The 13,612-nt window shown below is 34.8% G+C and overlaps 2 long non-coding RNA genes across 3 annotated transcripts; one reads left to right on the top strand and one right to left on the bottom strand.

The window, feature by feature from the left end:
* Nucleotides 1-4,788: 4,788 nt before the first annotated feature.
* On the top strand, nucleotides 4,789-7,057 carry LOC135221450 (uncharacterized). Its single transcript, XR_010315960.1, has 4 exons — nucleotides 4,789-4,900; nucleotides 5,228-5,534; nucleotides 6,013-6,111; nucleotides 6,498-7,057. It is a non-coding gene; the product is annotated as an uncharacterized LOC135221450 (long non-coding RNA).
* A 291-nt stretch (nucleotides 7,058-7,348) lies between these two features.
* On the bottom strand, nucleotides 7,349-11,269 carry LOC135221448 (uncharacterized). Of its 2 annotated transcripts, none has more exons than XR_010315959.1 (4): nucleotides 11,149-11,269; nucleotides 10,494-10,824; nucleotides 9,820-9,929; nucleotides 7,349-8,104 (listed from the first exon to the last, which is right to left on the bottom strand). It is a non-coding gene; the product is annotated as an uncharacterized LOC135221448 (long non-coding RNA). The 2 variants fall into 2 exon arrangements; XR_010315958.1 differs by having other exon boundaries at nucleotides 7,349-8,101.
* Between the last annotated feature and the right edge of the window lie 2,343 nt (nucleotides 11,270-13,612).

Raw genomic sequence — 13,612 nt, 5'->3', positions numbered from 1 at the left:
TACCCAGCATCTATCTGCAGTACTTTTGTTATAGGAATCATGGCTACTAACAAAGATTAGTGGAGACAGTAGTCTCCTTGAAAGATCCCTTTCCTGACGTTAACCTCAGTTAGTTTTATCCCAGAGCTTGTAATTATGGAGTTTTCCTCTGCCCCATATATTTTCAGGCATTCTATTATCACGTGTATGGTATCATGTCGAAGATTTCCTTGTTGTCAATCCATGCCATGTTTAGGTTGTTTTTTTTTTCTCTTACTGTTCATTATCATTGTCTTTTGTACTGCTACACTGCTTTCTGCAGCCTTTCTGTTGGTGGGGGATGGTGTTTGCATCCTCTAGATAGTTGTATAATCACTGATGATACCAGGTAGTACCTTTCACATTACTAGTAGGCAGGTGATAGGCCTGTAGTTAACTTCCTATATTTTCCTTGTTCTTGTCTTTCTGTACTAATGTTCTCCCTTTGGTCATCTATTTAGGCGCATGGTGGTTTGTGATACAATGCTAGAGGAGTTCTGCTATTCGTGAGTGTAGGGACTTGGAAGTTTTTGAGCCATTATCCATGGACTTCTTCAGGACCTGGGGCTTTCCAGTTGGGTCTTTTCTTTAGTTGGTGGTTGATTCTGTCATAATCTCGGTGAATCTTTATTTTATATTCTCCCCATTTCTTCTGCCTTGACTTCTTGGAGGCATGTTGCATGTGTGTGAGATACCAGATTGCTCCAAATGTTTTCCCAGTCTTTCTTGGTTGAGCTTCAGGATTTCGTGGTGATTGTCTTTCCCTCTTAGTTGGCTGCATAGTCTCTCTTGGTTGGTTTAGTTTGCTGATATCCTTAATACCTGTTCATGTACCATTGGATTAAGTGCTTTGGCTTTAAAGCCTCTGTTTTATCTTATATTGTGTTTAGTCCCTTCTCCTGTACTTTGTATTTCTCATTCAGTTCCTCCCTTGTTTTCATGCTTCTGGGTCTCTGTTCTACCATCTTTGTTTACTCAAGAAGCCAGATCTCGTCATCATCATTTATTTTTCCAGGTGCCTTTTCCAAGACCGTTGTTGTTTTGGTTTGTGTTGGGTTAATTGTGTTAGTGGCGTTGGTGTCTGTATTCCCTGGGAGATCTGCTATTAGTTGTGCTCCTGAATATACCAGGATATTTTTCTGTGATGCAGGTGGTGTGCTAGTCTCATTATTTCTTTAATTCACTTGCTTTCTCCCTTAATTTCTTTTGTTGCAGGCTTCCATGTAGGGGACCTTTGTTCTTCATGTATCTGGCTTAATCCACTGTTTGATCCTTTTCCACCCATTCCAACCTATCTATTACATCTTTGGTGTTTCTTAATGTGCCATTGTTTGGTAGCTTATTGCTGCCGTCTTCTGTGGTATAGTCTCTAGGTTAGTCTTCCTGTTCTTTGTTGCTTGGTGTTTTCTCTTTCCAGTTAGTCTCTTTCTGTTGTGGAGAGCCAGTTTTTCTTTTTATTTCTTGCCTGGTCTGTTACCCTCAATTCTGTAAGGGGGCCAGTTATTTCTCTTAATATAACTTAATTGTTGAACATTCTGTATCCTCTCTCAGCAGAGTTGCTTCTGATGTAGCGTCTCGGTTTTCCTTATTTTCTTTGGTTGATATTTTTCTTATGGTTTGCCTCTGTTGCTCGAGTCTCCGGTTGCTGGTTACAGTTGTGGTGGTCAGTTGCTGGATAACTACCTCCAAGTACCTGTGCACCTGGCTGTTGGACGACGACTCTGTTGCCAGAGGTTCCAGTTCTTTCCATCATTGCTGAGTGTGCTATTTAACCCATTGCTGGATTCTACCCCATTGGAGATAAATATTCATTTACAGCCGAGTTGACTGAGGAAATTGTGTTAAGATCTTTTCCCAAGGAATCAAAGCAGAGGAGAGCGGTCACTCATCCAACGAACTACCAGCCCCAGTGTTGATTACCCAGTATATTATTATTATTTTATTATTATTATTATTATTATTATTATTATTATTATTATTATTATTATTTGTATTATTTGTATTATTATTATTTGTATTATTATTATTTGTATTATTATTATTTGTATTATTATTTGTATTATTTGTATTATTATTATTATTTGTATTATTATTATTATTTGTATTATTATTATTATTTGTATTATTATTATTATTTGTATTATTATTATTATTTGTATTGTTTTTATTATTTGTATTATTTTTATTATTTGTATTATTTTTTTATATTATTATTATTATTATTATTATTATTTTTATTATTATTATTATTATATTATTATTATTATTATTATTATTATTATTATTATTATTATTATTATTATTTTATTTTATTTATTATTTTATTATTTTATTATTATTATTTTATTATTTTATTATTGATTGTTATTGTTATTGTTATTGTTATTGTTATTGTTATTGTTATTGTTATTGTTATTATTATTATTATTATTATTATTATTGTTATTATTATTGTTATTATTATTATTATTGTTATTATTATTGTTATTATTATTGTTATTATTATTGTTATTGTTATTGTTATTGTTATTATTATTGTTATTATTATTATTATTGTTATTATTATTATTATTGTTATTATTATTATTATTGTTATTGTTATTATTATTATTATTATTATTGTTAAAGATACGAAATCTATTCATATAGAACAAGCCACAGGGGCCATTTGCTTTAAATTCGATTCCATTAGGAAGAAGTGGTAAAGGGAAATAAATCGGAGATCCCACTTATTAAAGAAAATTAATCGATTAAAAGGTAATAAAATGCAATTAATAGTTTTCTGCATCTTCGCTTGAACTTCTAAAGTTCAGAACCTCTGGAACTGACAAGTTCGATAGCGAAACATTTACTTCATGTTGGTACTGCTGTTCAGCGAATCTGGTTGCCCTCTTTTAAGTAGAGGGAATCAAGAGATAGATCGCAAGTTGTATTTCAACAGATCTTTCACTTTCGCAAAGAGTGACGAGAACATCTGTCGATGGTCCAACTCATAACTGCTACTATTAAGAAATAAAACCTACCACCACGATCCACTCAAATCTAAAACCGAAATCTCTGGCAGAAGCAAACATCCACACCAAAGAAAAGTATTCTAGTAGATGAAGCACAAACGACCTAAGACAGGTGCATTGATTTTATCACTGTTATTTAGGCTTCCTAATAAGTATAATACTTAACTTTCATGCGGCATTCGCAGAAACTTTCATTCGTGTCTCAAAAGTTATATGTGAGAGGTCACACTTAGAATAGTTAGTGTGCTTCCTTCAGGAGAGTTCCATCCACATGAAGGAGAGGATGGGGTGGGAAATCGTTCGAAATCTGTTAAATCAATAGTGTTGTTGCTTTACTGGAGTGTAGCCTCATAACCCACCGACTACACCATTCACTGATCCGGGCCACGTCCGGATTGAGGCTGAGGGAAGCGCAGCTTCATTTCTTATAAATGGAGGCTGGACTAAGCCAACAAGTGTTGAATCATCGGCATGCTGTGTCAATGGCTAACTGCTTGTGAACTGCACTTAGGGAATATTTTGAGCAATTTGGGTTTAAATTACTCGAGGTAATACTTTCTCAGTCTACAATAACCAAGGCTTCGACTGACGTATTGAAAGTTTATATTGTAAGATGTATAGATTTGTAACATTAATTTTTAGTTATAAAAAAATTGTATAAGGAATATTTATGTTGATACCCTTGTAGATCTGAACAGATTTTGTGGTAAAAATGTTAGGCAACGTTTATTTTGATAACCTTGTAGATCACAACATATTTAGTGCTCAAAACTGAGAATAGTGGAACCTATTTGTTCGAATGTTCAGCAGTAAAAAATTTCGAAATCTAAACTGAATAAGATTGTGACTAATTGGAGTACTAACTGATATAAATAAATTAAGACTTATAATTTCTGGATAAGTAAGCCAAAATAATTGATCTCCATGTATTTTCTACCTCTGATAAACATGGCCGCACCTGTACTCAGTTGAAATGGTGTAGTAGTTGGAGAGTCATATTGCTTCAGTTAGATCCATTACTTCATGGTAATCCATTAAAACTGGAGGGAGATTAAATGGATTTATATCCGGGTGAAAATACGAGTAGAAATATATGGGCAAAAATTAAATTTATGCTGTATCTCGCTTGTTAAGAGTTCAATATCCTTTTTTTAGAACAGCTTTGAAGTTGATTGGTAAATCATACTAAATTTAGTTCATCAAAATAATGAAACTAGGCTATTACTGTAAACGATTTATATACTTCAATATTTAGTGAACCTCATGTTGCTTTAGTGGTAGTATATATTTGGCTTGCTAGAATGAACCTACCTTGATCAGGCTTGCATTTTTTTTTTTTTTTTTTTTTTTTTACAATGACTTTAAGGGATGAAAAGAATTTCTGAATTTAACAAGGTGGTGAACAGGATCAAATTAACAAAGTGATAAAAATATTAGCGGTGAACGAAGTTTTCTCTTAACTGAGAGTAAATTTTATATATCTAAAGGCAACTGGACCATTGTGGCACTGGATTAAGGTAAATTTGGTTCAAAGCAATTTGCTTTATCTTCTGATAGTTCTCCACTAAAACGAAAGTTCGAGCAAAATTAAGATTTGCGATGCCTAAATTTCGACAAAAAGAATGCAAGTTGGAGTATTTTTAATTGCTTTATAACAATTTGAGAATGTTGAATGTTAGTTTTCAACTGTAATTACAAATTTGCCTGCGAATTTTACAAAGCTGCAGTTTTCTTATACAAATGTTATTGAATTACACAGGTAAATTTTGAGATTCTAATTACCTCTGGAAGGGAAGTTCAGATACCTACCTCGAGCAGCAACGTTGTCCAGCTGTGGTGTCACCTTGACTTTGAATAGACACTAATCGGTACGTCCCTTCTATCATATTTTTTGGTTCTCAAGATTTTAACAAAGAGGGAAGGTAACTTTCTTGCTGTTGTTTCAAGTTGAGACCTAATTTACGATGAAATATTTTTTGTTCAATAAATTTACAATGAAATTTTTTTTCAATATTAGTCTTTTCGTAGTATATTTGATTTAAGAAAAGTTTTTCGCAAATAATTTCATAGTACACCCGAAGTGAAAACTATCACCAAAAAATCAACAAGCATAGAAGCTTTAAAATTTTATTGTTGAATATGTTTGCTATTATGATTCAGTGCTATTATGCTATTATACTTTATTTCATATGCAGGTGTGACGAAGATGAATTTAGGAAAGCTGATTTTTAAAGGACAGAAAATTCTAGGCTACGTTTTGAAGATCGCTACGAAGAGAAATGGGAGAGGAAATTAGGCCGAAATGTAGAGAATTTTGTATAATGGAATTTTTGTACGAAGATTCTGAAAAGCAAGCTTTATGGATTCCGTAAATTAGTGGAAGTAACTTGGTGGTGAACACGATCCACAATGAAAAAGAATATCAACTACGTGAATACCGAATTTCCTTTCACCCCTCCTGCGAGTACATTTAGGGTAGACAACACGGCACCTACATACTAGGTAGATTAATTTGGAGTCTGAGCATTTTGTAGGCAGTTTTTTTTTCTTTTCTTCCTGATGGTTCACCATTACAATGAAAGCTGAGTAAAATTTAGGATTTTTGAATCTTTGACTCAAGGAATGTAAAACTAAGGCATTTAACGGGCTTGTAACCATTTGTATCATTTTTCAAATTAAATAAATTTAGGAGTGCTTATTTTGATTTTCTGAAGTTAATCTGAATTCAAGTAGATCGAAGATAGTTACATGAAGCAACGAATTATAAAGTTGTGGTGTGAATATTCAATAAAAAATTAGTTAATATACGTAAAGAATTTGAAAATTATAAGTGGGGAAATTAATTCATTATTTTTACTATTTTCATTAATTACTCAGCTGAGTTTACAGGGTTAGGTCTACATGTTTTGAGAAGTTGCACTTGGTTAGTAAGTTTTTTAATTTATCAGTTTGTACTTAATTTTTTTCCCTAACTTTGCAGGTATGTAACTGTTTTGTAACTTGTAGCTTAGAGAAGCTTGGAGAGGCAATCTTGGATAATTGTGATTCTACCGCGTCTACTTGGAAATAACAATAGCTGGTAAGTAGTTAGAAAAATTGCTCAAGGATCTTTTGACATCTGTAAAGAACGTCATTGCTGTTGACGACCACCTTGCTTTGATTTATGCAGTAACGTTTTCGGTATCTAGGACAACTGTTATTTCGCCACTTTTGCTGTGAAAAGCATAAATCTTACTAAATTTGCCGTCAAAATATAAACTTCCGTAAATAACTAGACAACGCTTGCTGTTGAAGCCATGGACAAATGTTTAAGAGTTTGGTTGATATCTGTATGAACATTCTTTAGTTTGACGTGACTTTTTTAGTTCATTATTTACGTGCTGATATTTTTAGTTCATTTAGATATACTATTTTTTTCACAGAGGTGTGATGAAGTGAAATTACTATAAAAATCTATTTTTACAGAAGTGTGATGAAGTGGTATCTGCAAACTACCATGAACGATAGACAAAGACAAAATGGATTTCGCTATAGGCTGAGATTTGTTACGAGGAGAAATTTAGTTTATGCTAAGTAACATAGCAGTGAAGATTATGGCCAGTCCTCGATAAGTCAGTCGTCGGGACGGCGACAATAATTTAGAGAAAAAGCAGATCGTTGAAAACGAGGGAAGACCGCTTTGAAGGCGTCGGGAGGGCGACAACAGCCGAGAGAAAAGCAGATCGTCGAATACTGGGGATGGCCGACAGGTGCGGGTAGAGTAGAAAACGTGTTTCGATGATCTGGAGAAAAGCAAAGCTGTGTAATTTGAAGAGAAATATGTAACAGTACGAAGCGTAAGACTGTCATCATCAGAAAGAGAAAGCTGGGTGCGAATACATCAAAAGGCAGAGTGGGTTAGAATTGACAGGTCATGAAACCCATACGTGCAAAGGGAAGAGAACTGCGAGCGACAGGTCATGAAACTCATACGAGTAAGGGGAAGAGAACTGCGAGCGATGGCTGGGTAACACCAACCGTTAAAGGGAAACAATGGTACGAAGTTCTATTAAAAATTTTTTTTGCATTATTTTACAATAAGATAAGGTATTTTATGAAATTAAAAAAAAAGATTAAAAAAAAACAGATTTAATAATGGTGTAGAGTTTTATTTCATATTTTGTTGGGGCCACAACATTATGGAAGGTGCAGATATGGATAAATATAGTTATGACAGTCACAATAGACGGATCATCAATTAAATAAATATAACACCACCCCCCCCCCACCCCCCCCACCCTTTATTCCTCCACTAGTTTTTCTGTATATTACCCTGAAAATCTACGTGGAGGAGAACCATCTCCTTTAATTTTCATCGTCTTTATATTTCAATAAACTTAAAAAAAATCACTTCTATGACAACGTTCTCATCTTTCATTTTCGGAACTCTCCTCGTAAGATCATTTTCCTTGAACTCTATTAAGGCCCGTCCACACGGTCAAGCGTTGCTCGACGAACTTTGTTCGATGTGACGTCGGAAGCGGAGAAAATGCGGCAAAATTCTGACTTTTCCTGCAGTTTCTCTGCTTCTTGGCGTCTCATCGGACAAAGCTCAACGGTGTGGACGGGGCCTTGGACGACTTTTCCTTAATTTCATCTTCAAAGAATTCTTCTACGACGACTACCTTTTCTCAAATTACTTTTACGGCAACCTTTTCATCAGTTTCTTCGACACTTCCAACGATTCTCCTGTTATGTCGAATTCTCTTCCTCTACTCAGACCTGCATCCTCCTTTTTTACTCAAGTTTTTTTCTACGTAGATAATTTCTTAGGTGCCTGATATTAAACTTTTTCTTCCTTTACGGCGGTTGGGTTTCGCCTTTCATTTCGCATCCGCTGCTGCTGTATCCTCCAGTAGAGGCACTACTAAGTAGTGTATCTGCTAGAAACCTTTACTCGTCGCACAGACTTACTGGTTTTCATCCGATTGAAGGCTCTTAACAAATCAGCTTCAACCGACGATTCACATAACACCAGTTCGAAGGTACCCGATGCTCAATCTTACGTCTAAATTCCCTCTTGAAGTTGCCTGCTGATAGAGAAATATTTGAAGTAAAAGAAAATATATTCTAATGAACTCCTCGTACGAATAAGAATTAATTAATGGAAAGTATGTTTAACAGAAGATTAAAGATAAATTATGAACATGGAACTAAAATTGAATTTTAATTCTTAAAAACAAATTCTACCCTTGAAAATACCAAATCATGAAATAGGTACTTTGCACTAAATTTTTTCTAAAGAAAATTCATAACCCTTTTAAGAAGGCATAATGACAATGTTTATCAAGATAACACAGAATTAGTTATATTTACACTAACCTCAGTAAAAATTATAAAATTAAATTTACATTATCTCAAATTATAAGCCATAATTTATCGTAAACATTATATAAAATACCCAATACAGAAAAAGTATACCCATTTAATTTTTTTATATGATCCAACGCAACAATCTTAGAACAATGTGGTTTGCAAGACAGGCAAGTGGTTATTTGTTTGACAGATTAACGAGAACGTTGTAACCTATAAAGAATAATCATTAATGGAAAACTGCGTTATTTCCACTAAAAGTAAAGAAAAAACCTGATTAGAACATTTGTAATAATGTAAACATTTCCTCGTACTTTGAACAAAATAGAATTCTATTTTGTTCAAACAGAAAATCTGAGGAACAACGCTGGTTTCTATGTCATTCATGGGTCATAATACACCAAGATGTTCCTTAAGGCCTGTCCACACGATCGGGTCTGATCGGCGTGCTCCGGGGTTGACGGGCAAATTCTGGCGGGCTTACCCGTGAATGTTGTCCACACGGGTTAGGCGATGGAGAGGTTAGCGTGCCCGACGATGCCAGTAGTGAGTTCAGTGCGGTATGATAAAAAAGGTGCCTACCGCAAAGAAAAAGATTGTGTAGTATAATAACTGGACGCTTTACCCGTCAAGTGTGCCCGTTAGAGGGGAGGCCCGCAGGCCTTTAGAATAACTGACGGGTATTGAAAACTATTCTCTGGTAGCTTCATATAAGTAAGATACCCTTTAGAGTGATTTTTCATGTTTAATCGTAGCTTTTCTTGTCAAGGTTAACAGCCTTAGGCTGTCTTGTTATGGAATGAACTTTAATAGTGTAACTGCAGTACTTCCAACAATAGGGTCTTCCTACGTGAAACAAACTTTCTTGCCTTTCATGAGGCAAGAGAAAACCAACACCGTTTCAAACATTCAACATGATCAAGCGCCTAAAGGCTTATTACCAATGGGTTTAGTCTGTCTAGCTTCTGAAAAGTATTTTGTGCATGACACTGTCGGACATTGTTGAGGGTGACGAGCTGATAACAGGATATCTATGAAATTTGATAGAGCACTGAAAACACTGCCTGCCCTCTCAACAAGAATACTGAGGATTGTTAGCCAATCCTTGAGGTATAGTACAAAATATTCCTCCCACACGTTATATGGAATATTTCTGGGGGGCTTCGGTAAACTACAGAAGCTGAAATTCAGCCCAAGACCTAATCACCGGAATGTCTAATAGAATTATGACATCAGGAGAAATACAGACCAGCGAATGTACCTCCTAATCTTCTTTTTTGTCTTTTTGCCTTATTGACCGAATTGTCTTTAGTACAAAGTAAGTGCTTAAGTCTGAAGCTATCCCAGCGAAGAAAATGCGAATTTAAACGCACTTGCAATATAAAGAATACATAAAAGCATATATTACCTGCTCAAATATATTTTATTTCCATACCTCACATTAGAATTTTTGACATTCTTCATCCGGTGTAATGAACAGAAGATGAGCTTCAACCATCCAAGAGCTTTGTTGTTGGTCGAAATATATATAGCCCATTGCGCGTCCTAGAAAAGAGATCGAATGCTTGAGAAAGTTTTGAAATTATTTTTTTAAGGATGAAATTAAAACAAAACTAACCAGTTAAAAATTTCCCCTATGATAAAAGACTTAAATTTCAGTTTAACTGACAAGCCATGAATAGTTTAAATCAAGGCCTTTCAAGACAAAAGTGCAGAAAATAAATACTTGCTCATTAAAATAAAAAATATCTGCAGATTGTTATGTATATCTGACAATCGAGAGCCTTACTATTGCTTTTCTTACTTTTGAAGCTAAGGTTACTCTAAAGTCGTCCTTAAGGACGATGACTAATACACTTCGTTGTTTGAGCAAGAAACACGTTGATACTGCATGATGCCCGTAGAACAAGACACATGAATAGACCATGTCCGTTGAGTTACTCGTCCTACAAGATTTTAAATGTTAAATCAGTCGTATGTATAATACCCATACGATGATGCTCCTATGTTTAACTAAGGATTCTGGATTTTTAAAGGGTCAATAACAGCTTAAAATTGCAACCTGCTTTTACTATTTTTTTTATAATGCAACTTACAGAATTATACTACCTGTATTAGACCAAGGTGAATTTGGGTACTCCCTTAAGACTTGACATTTACGCCAGGATCAGCGACCAAGATCTTACGCTGGCCTTTGAATCGGAATCATCCTCCTTTTACCATGAAGAGACTGCCAAGAACAACAAACATCTACATGGTCTCCTACCACAAGATACACCCGTGAAATATATTCCGTCTTTATGCCATCAGTGTGGAGTTGCAAACAAAATTCATACGGGGAGAAGGGGGTCTTGGGAAACAATCGGGAGTGATTTCACAATCTCCAAAGGTCTTCCAAGAGTTCGTCTTATTAAAATGTTCTAGCCTATTGTACATCACCCTAGAAAGAGATGGAAGGTTCCTAGGTTAATTAAGGTTTTAGAACTTATAGAATTTGAGTAAGCATAGATACTATATATTTACTATGTAAAGACTTAAATTTATTATAATCGACAAATACAAAATTTTCTTAGAAAAATTTCAGTTATGGTTTTCATTGTAGGCCTTTGGGAACCTTAAGATTTTTTCACAATCACTGTACGATGAGACCTTTTCATTTTACTAAAAAGCAAATTTGTACATCTGACAAGAACATTACTAATGCTATTATTTTTACTGAAGTCTAGATTACTCGAAGTCCTAATGAATAACATTACAATTATACCTCGTTCGTGGAGCAGGACAGACTGCTCATCCATACATGACGCCAGTGAAATTAGGCCTGATGACAAGAGCAGACGGCCGGTTTATAACCATCATACAGTTGTTTGGTAGCATTCTTCCTAAAAGATTTAAAGTAGCATCAGTCAAAAGTGATTATGCAACACTCATGGGATCACGATTATAAGAGCAACTTATGATACAATTAATTCCTAAGTAGTACTAATTACATTATGAAGTGATTAAATTTAATTCAGACCCTGCTTTCATTATTGTTTTCACACTACATGATTATATTACCTGTATTGAGACTAGGAGACTTCAGGTACTCCAAGAAATTACGCTTACGCCACGACCAACTATTAAGATCCCACGCTGGCCTAAGAATCCAAACCAATACCCTTTTAATCATACCAAGATTGTCTTAAAACTCCAAACTTCTAACCGGTCCACTTCTACAGGGTAAGCCCTCCTCGAATACGTTCCAATGTTGAAGCTTTTCTCTACGAACTCTGCTCGATGTGATGTCACATCGCACAAAGTTTGTCGGAAAAAGATCGACCGTGTCGACAGGGTTTAAGTTCAAGAACAGTTGAAAGCTGAAAAAACATGCAATTAAGACATTCTAGGCTTCCAGATTTTCCAAGTTATTAGCCATTTTTCTCACCAAAAACTACAGGTTCAGCTGCCGAATATTTGTAATTTTTAACACTATTTCAAGATGAACACCTGTACACGTGTCCCAGGAATACTTAAGTGCCCCAGCTTTTAATTTTAGGAGGGCTTTTGATTTATACTAGTACAGAGTTATCAATTATGTGACGTTTCTCAGAACTGTGGTGCTAAATAGGTTAACTGTCAAAACCTAAGGATATCCTGCTTTTGGCTTTCATTTAATCTGCAAGAATATTAATTTTGGCAAATTCTCATAACTCTACCTAATTCTCATAACTCTACCTAAGTCAGAACACCTGCGTGACAGTGTTGGAAGATTCCATAGCATCTCTTATTATTTTCGCAATCACTTAACCTCAGCAGTTCACTGTAGTCAAACATTTTGTTAATTAGATCCCGGTGGTACGATAATTATCTCTACTGATGACCACAGGATATCTCTGGTAAGAACCAGATTAGTTCTACGATAATTATCCCTTCCATTATAACATATGCTCATAAAATTAGGATCCGTCGAGTTCTAGTAACTTTTGAGCTTAAGAGTTAAAATACGCGATTTTCACTAGCATCTTGAAGTAGTGTGCTTATAGTACAATACATGCAGATGCCGAAATCTACTTTCTGCCTTTCAACCATAATTCCTCGTCCGTGGAACTTCTCAAGCAAGCCTGATTATCTATTCTATATACTTCAAGCAACTAAACGAACAGAACACAGTCAAAATCTTAAAGGGAATTAATACAGCGTGTACGACACATCCAACACTAGAAAATTTTAAGATGAAAATTAAACCAAAAATCTTTCTCTATTTACATTATCCAAAAATGACACTACCTTTCACGTAAAAACTAAGCTAACTAGACTTTAAAAAATTTGTTCTGCAGATACCTGCTACTATGCTGCCAGACAAAAATGCTGTGTATGACAATGACCAAGCAATCCCGGGCCAAATTAAAAGTGTACTTTAGGATAATACGAAAGGCTTTACTTCTTGACTCTGGAAGTCTTGCGAAATGGTATTCAGCATTTAATTTCTTTGCAATTACTAAACTAAACGAAGTGGTAATTAAGTTTGCGATTATATTCTTCAAGCTTCAGTTGCTTATATATTTACCCATCTTCACATTTTCCGAGCCAATTATATATCTGCCTATCTTCAGATTTTCAGAGCCAATTTCTCAAGAGCCAATTAAATATTTACCTACCTTTAGATTTTCCGAGCCAATTACTGCTAAACATTATAAACATTATAAATGTCAACCTTGGTTGTGCTGCAACTGTTACAGAGCTATTACAAATTTCTCTGGTTTAAGGTTATTGGCTCTAAACTTAAGACCCTTCGTAAGTTTTACCATTAGTCAGACGGCAAGTATTCTACATCATTATCTAGTGCGAGACCTTTCATGCTCAATTTAATAAAAAGTGATTAAGTTTAACTATCTTATCAAAATCAGCTTTAAACACCTTATCATTAAGGAACAATAAATACCCAATAATATATTTACTTATTGTATACCGAATACAAAGATTTTTACTGGCTACCGACGTCACGATATTGTTCAACAAACTTTATTCATCCAAGTTGCCCAAGTATATAATTTTTTTCCACGTTGAAAACTCCGTAACGGTGAACGTGGAATACAGATTTCTCTATCTCACTGACAATGCATTACCTACAGAAAGAAACATTCAACATCTGCTTACAGTACAATTAGAAATAATCCAATACTAAATTAATAGTTTTTTATACAAATCGCGAACTAATAAGGCTAAGATCTTTGGATAATAACTTT

Source organism: Macrobrachium nipponense, chromosome 2 (genome assembly GCF_015104395.2).
Source record: "Macrobrachium nipponense isolate FS-2020 chromosome 2, ASM1510439v2, whole genome shotgun sequence".
Taxonomy (NCBI): domain Eukaryota; kingdom Metazoa; phylum Arthropoda; class Malacostraca; order Decapoda; family Palaemonidae; genus Macrobrachium; species Macrobrachium nipponense.
The sequence above is the reverse complement of the archived record's forward strand: the minus strand, read 5'-3'. Positions and strand labels throughout refer to the sequence as shown.